This window comes from Penaeus japonicus, unplaced genomic scaffold, assembly GCF_977035675.1.
Source record: "Penaeus japonicus unplaced genomic scaffold, GWHDUDI00000001_assembly GWHDUDI00000008, whole genome shotgun sequence".
Taxonomy (NCBI): domain Eukaryota; kingdom Metazoa; phylum Arthropoda; class Malacostraca; order Decapoda; family Penaeidae; genus Penaeus; species Penaeus japonicus.
The window spans coordinates 31,631,692-31,638,543 of NW_028234410.1; positions in this window are offsets into that span (position 1 = coordinate 31,631,692).

Below are 6,852 nucleotides of genomic sequence, written 5' to 3' on the forward strand. Positions count from 1 at the left end.
ACCTTTATACCTGACCTGCCAGGTTGGCTCTAGATACATTCCTTGTCAGTTTTTTTCCTTGTTCTGTGTGGGCATGCCAGAGCACAATCCGGTAACCACGTGGCAACCATACGGTAAAGCAGCCTGTCCTCAAGAAGCACTTGAATTACGTCTCACATATTGCTCGGCCACTTATTTAAGCTTGTCCTCAAGTCATTAACCTGAAGTGTGCTTGAAGAGCGAGCTTGGTTGGTCTGTCGCATTCATTCCCTCGTTTTCTATATTCTTCTGTCCTTTGCTGCTGCTTTGTCGTTATTTAGCAGGTGGGTCTTCCATGTTATTAATTGAGGGTGTCTGGCTGTCTTCTTTGACGGGTGCTACACTCTTGGTTGGTGGAAAATGTCAGCCATGCTCTCTCTTCTGGGCGTTTTTGGCGTCTGCTACTGCTGAGCTCACGAACGTAGTGTCTTGGGCGACCGCATTCCGGGTTTCGTTTCGTGGTTCTTGGCGTGTCACATATCTGCTTGATAACCTTATACATACAGGGCCAAGGGAAGAAAGAAAGAAAGATGAACAGAGAGTAGGAGAGGAGTGTGTGCATAAATATATATTTTCTATCATTATTTCTTTTTCTTTCTTTGACTTTACAGTTTTTTAAGTTGAATTTATTTTTTCTAATAAAGATAGATAAAGGAGGGAGTTGCTTGCAGGGACAACTTGAACTACAAGAAAAACTACAAGTTTCTGAGACAACAGTGGTAGCCCCCAAAGGTTTACTTGAACCACTGCAAATCTCATAATACATATGAGAGAATGCTACAAAGTAGTAAAATATTGTGCAAATAACTATCTAATCATTGAATCAACAAACCTAGGGCAATAAAAGATATATGTGGGTGGCACTAATCATCTACCGGATTGCCATCTGAATTCATTAATTCGTTTTACGCCCCTGTCGTAGTGTCAAGTATGTTCGTGAACAAAATTGTAAGTAGTTAATGTAAGAGTAAAGTAATATATGATAAGTTTACAGAAATACAATGCTAATAACTATCCACTTTTACTTTCGACCATGTAAGGGGAATAAAATAATATTGTGGGTGAAGGATCGTCCTACGGAATTACTGTGAATTAATTCATTTCATGCCATGACACAATCGCAGTGTCAAGTGTGTTTGTGAACAGATGCGTGGGATGAGTTAATTCAAAGAAGAGTAGATGATGCATCTACAGCGAGGAATGAGTTTGTGAGCTGAAAGTGAATGTAGGTGACACAGAATGTGAGTATATGTAATATGAGTGAGTAAGATGTGTTATTTCAAGTTTGCATGGAATTATTTCTTCTAAACAATGAAATGAAATAAATACTGTAGTGAAATTAACATTTAATGTTCATGCGTTCGTAAGAATTAGATAGGACAATAATATCAACCATGAATTTACACTTGACATATGTGAATAATCATATGATTAATGAATAATGATAATAATAATGAACTGATCTGAATCGAGATTATTCTGTTCAATCTTCAATTGGATAGTTGGGTTGCTGCATCTGCAAACGTCTTACTGAAGCCCTTATTGTCTGTGGTTGTATTTAAGGAATAATTTTACGCCAAATTGCGTTTGACCGGCGAAGTTGTAGCTTAAGGTGAGTTTGAATTCGCACCAGAATCCCACAAGGAATGAAAACTGATGATCATCATGAAGTTAATCCGAGTCGGAAATATATAAGCAGCAATTGACCCTGTAGATAAGATTCACGGTGAAACGACTTATGAAACGACTTATGGCAACTTAGCTCTCTGGCTCTATGTCGGGAAAGTCGTTTATGGATAAGTGCGTTTATTCGACATGTGACTTGCTTAAGCTTAACTAATATAGATGATAAATGAAGAAAATGAATTAAGTGCAATTCGTTAATTTAATGAGATAATTTGAAATATACCAAATGCAAACAAATTGAGAATGATATTAGATTGTAGCTAATTAATATGAATAACAAAAGGAGAAAGCATAATTCATTTTCCGGATTCCATATGGTTAATATGAATATAAAAAAATGATAGGAAGGAGAATAGTGCGCCTTACTATGTCTCTCTTAAAACATGATTGCGAAGATTTAACGAACCTAGATGAACCTTATCTGATTATGCACCAACACCCACACGGTTGTGGAGGGGTCCATCTTGTCTGTAGACCTTATTCTTCCTTGCAAACTGCGTAGCCAGGGCCTTACATTTCCAAATCTTGATGTTGGAATTGTCTGGATGTTCCTCTGGCCTTACGTCCTAACAACTCTTGACATTGCAGGTTGTCTGTAGCGGAACTCAAGCTTCTCTGCACTGTGACAGGTAGCCTGGGGGCTGAGGGACAAGATCCCGTGTGAGATCACGTGACGAGCGAAGTACAATAGGTCTTTTTGTTTTCAGAGGCAATGTCCTTTTCCAGCTATTTGTAGTGGATCTCATTTCTGACACCGGTTTGTGAGAGTGAGCAGAATGGGTCCCATGGCCACCAGTTTGTGAGGTGGTGTGGGTTCCCATCGCTGCAACCACTCTGTCAGGGTTGCAGAATGTGCTTTCCACTGCTGCTACCAGTTTGTGAGATGTACTCACAAAAGGTATTTGGTGGTTCTTGATTCCCTTATTGATGGATAACGACACATTCAATTGGAGATTGAGTGTGTGAGTGAGAGTCTGACTGACTGACCGACCCCTAGGTCAACCTTTATACCTGACCTGCCAGGTCGGCTCTAGATACATTCCTTGTCGTTTTTTTCCTTGGTCTGTGTGGGCATGCCAGAGCACCATGGTAGCCATGTGGAAAAGTAGCCTGTCCTCAAGTAGCACTTGAAGTACATCTCACAGGGAGAAAGAGAGGGTGAAAGAGATAGATATATAGATAGAGAGAGAGATAGAGAGATAGATAGATAGACAGATCGATAGATAGAGAGAGAGAGATAGAGAGATAGATAGATAGACAGATAGATAGATAGAGAGAGAGAAAACGATAGACAGTAAGAGTGAGAGAGAGAGATAGAGAGATAGATAGATAGACAGATAGATAGATAGGGGGATAGAAAACGATAGACAGTAAGAGTGAGAGAGAGAGAAAGAGAGAGTGAGTGAGAGAGAAAGAAAGAGAAAGAAATTGTGGGACTGAGAGATAGATAGATAGAGAGACTTTGACAAGTTTATTGAGGCAAGTAATTACATACATCTCAAAAGGATGAGGTAACTTAGGTTATCCTCACCCTAAACTTAGTCCCTCTTTGGGCTTACATATATTTTACAAAACTTTACAGCTATGTCAAAATGTTGAAATATATACAGAACAAAAGGCGGGTCAATCACAAGCATACAGAGTTATATGTTTACATATCAGGAGAGTGATATAACAGTATAAATTATCACCCTCAGCATGCTAAGTCCTCTCCTGAGATCACATAATTACATACTTGAATATGTGACGCACATGTATGTTAATAAAACATACGTATGTTCTTGGAGGAAAGAATTTACCAGAAAGTAAAAAAAACTGTATTCAACAGGATGATGTATCATAAACGATATTCATCCACATCTCAATAAAATCCTACTTGGGCTACCATAGTCTCGACAGAAGGGAAGTCACAATCGGCTATACACAGTTGTCAACTACAAATATGTAATCGATGCAAAGTGTTTTTACTTCTTCAAAAAAAATATTACCTGGCCATTTCTAAATATCCATACAGCTTGTTCAGGGAGTCCAGCCATCTCTGAGTTTTTGTAAATCTGAAGCATGGGACACCGTAAGAAGTAATGTACTAAGGTGCGTGGCCTTGGTGACTTACACACCCTACATTCCTTTTCCGGTTCACCTGTCGGGACACCTAACTCCCAATGGTATTTATACTCTAACCTAATTCTCATATGCACAGAGTCTTTCCACTTGCTCTTGCCCCTCCCATAGGTGAAGTCTGTGTTCATCGCTAGATGCATATAGTGTTGCAAGGTTTCGCTCATCTCAATCGACTTGACTTTCTTAATCTCATCATAGGCTAACTGTATCCTCTTGATATCGCTCCTTGCCTGCTTAAGAGTCTGAACACTTTGAATGTCTACCTCATATTTTTTAGCTGCCTCCTTCGCTACCTCATCCACAGCCTCAATAAGGCTGATACCGACATGTGATGGGAACCATACGAATGTAATCACACGTCTCTGGCCTCAGCCTATGAGCAATCGATTGGCACTCATTAATAATGTGCTCAAACACAGGGTTCCTGGTGTCAAGAGAGTCTAGCACTCCACTGTTATCCACAAAGGAGAATGCATCTTTATCAACCATTCCAATCTTTTTGAGTGCAATCAGTATTGCCCATAACTCAACCTGTGTTGATGATATATGATTACTCAGTCTTATCCCACTGCTTGTGGTGACCACACCACTTGCAGTGAACTGTCTGATGATAATCCCACATCCTGCTCTGCCATCCTTCAAAACTGACCCATCGCAATAGACATGAACAATATCAAGACATCTTGATTTAAGTTGACCTGGTTTATACAGCTTCTTATTCATACAGAGTGGATCAACATCTACCTTAATTTCCTGGTTCTCCCATGGTGGCACTTTGGGGATGTCTGAAACGAATGTTAAAAGTCCTGCAATCCATAATAAGAGAGAGAGAGAGAGAGCGAGAGAGCGAGAGAGAGAGAAAGGTTGAGAGAGAGAGGGGGAGAGAGAAAGGGTTAAAGAAAGAGAGAGAGAGAGAGAGAAAGAGAGAGAGAGAGACAGGGAGATAGAGAGAGAGAGAGTGTAACCTGCTTGCTGCCACTTGTTGTAAGCCGCCTGCTGCCAGTGGTTGTAACCCACCACTCAAGCAGTTGTTGTAACCCGCTGCTAGAGTTGTAAAGTACTGGATGCCCTGGTTGTGATCCGGTGGAATAAACAGACAGACGTTCATTTGCCATGGTCTTTATTCTGGACTCTTGTTAATACACTAGGCCAAATGTTCGCTCTTGCCTGACCTCATGTTTGTCTCTCCGTCCTGATCTACCTTTACCTCTTGTTCTTATGACCCATTTCGGTGGTGACACTGTCAACTCTGTGTCACTTTCCCTGGCTCAGGCCATTCGATCAACAGAAACAGCTGAAGGGAGATGTCTACAGATTCCTCCTGCTATAACATATAAAATGTACTTGGGTCAACGAAGAGATTTTAATGGTGCTTCCGGTTCGGTACACGTTTAGGTGTGGCAGATGTGGCCAGCTGAAGGTCGGGGCAGGAAGCAGGTGTGGGTCAGTACTTCCGCTAGTCACTAGGAAACAGTGTCTTGAGGAACTAGCATTGCAAAGATTGTATTACAATCAAATAATAGTAATAGTCCGGAAAATCAATGGCTTACAGAGAGAGAGGAGAGAGGGTGAGAGAGAGAGGGTTAGAGAAAGAGAGAGAGAGAGAGAGAGAGAGAGAGAGAGAGAGAGAGAGAGAGAGAGAGAGAGAGAGAGAGAGAGAGAGAGAGAGAGAGAGAGAGAGAGAGAGAGAGAGAGAGAGAGAGAAGGGAGGAGGGGAGAGAGAGAGAGAAAAAACAAGAACGAGAGAGAGAGAGAGAGAGAGAGAGAGAGAGAGAGAGAGAGAGAGACGAGAGAGAGAGAGAGAGAGAAGAGAGAGAGAGAGGAGAGAGAGAGAGAGAGAGAGAGAGACAAAGAGACAAAGGAGGAGAGAGGGACGGAGAGAGAGAGAGAGAGAGAGAGAGAGAGAGAGAGAGAGAGAGAGAGAGAGAAGCAGAAGAGAGAGAGAGAGAGAGAGAGAGGGGGAGAGAGACAGAGAGAGAGAGGGAGAGAGAGAGAGAGAGAGAAAGAGAGAGGGAGAGAGAGACAGACAAAGGGAGAGGGGGAGAAAGACAGACAGAGAGAGAGAGATAGTGGAGAGAGGGTGAGAGAGAGAGAGAGAGTGCAAAGAGAGAGAGAGAGAGAGAGAGAGAGAGAGAGAGAGAGAGAGAGAGAGAGAGAGAGAGAGAGAGAGAGAGAGAGAGAGAGAGAGAGAGAGAGCCAGCTCGAGTGCTCTATAAGTTTATGTTATGGGGAAAATTATATAAAACTCTAACTGCAATAAACTGGAAAATCAAACGTGGCATGGAATAATAAAAAAAATATACAAAAGATTAAGAGATAAATCCATATTTTTTACGCAATTGTCACCACCATCACAATCGAAATAAAGTATAGTCATAAACCTGAACAATAGATGGCGCTAACACCACTTCAAGCCTCACATATTTTATAATGTCAGATACGATTACTTTCCAATCTCTCGTTTACTGTCTCTGGCGTCATATATTCGCATATGTAATGACACTATTATTTTTTATGGCCGATACCATTCAAATCCAGAGTTTTGCTTTCCATTGGGCCCTTCAGAAATGTAAGAAATTAATAATTACGAATATTCTTGGTGATTGTGAATACGTGAGCACATGTGTACCTGACTTCTGTCAATCAAATAACAACCTAATTCCACAAAATTTACCAGATTTTGATTTATATGCAAATCAGACCCACGAATTTGTAATCCCAACGATGTAACAATTAACAAATACAATCCGATGCAAAATTGAGAAGAGAATTTGGTGGTAAGCAACTCATTCGCAATATTATTTTGCTTTTCATTGCCACGTGACCCAAGTTTGAATATGGTCGTCATACTCTTGACACGTCGGGTAAAGCCTCCGGGCATCCTGCTTCAAAATGCATAGACTCTTTTTAAAGCCAACCGCACGTTCTATATCACAACTCTCGCCTGACTTCTACTGCCATTGGCATATGTGTGTATGTATATATATATATATATATATATATATATATATATAAATATATATATAT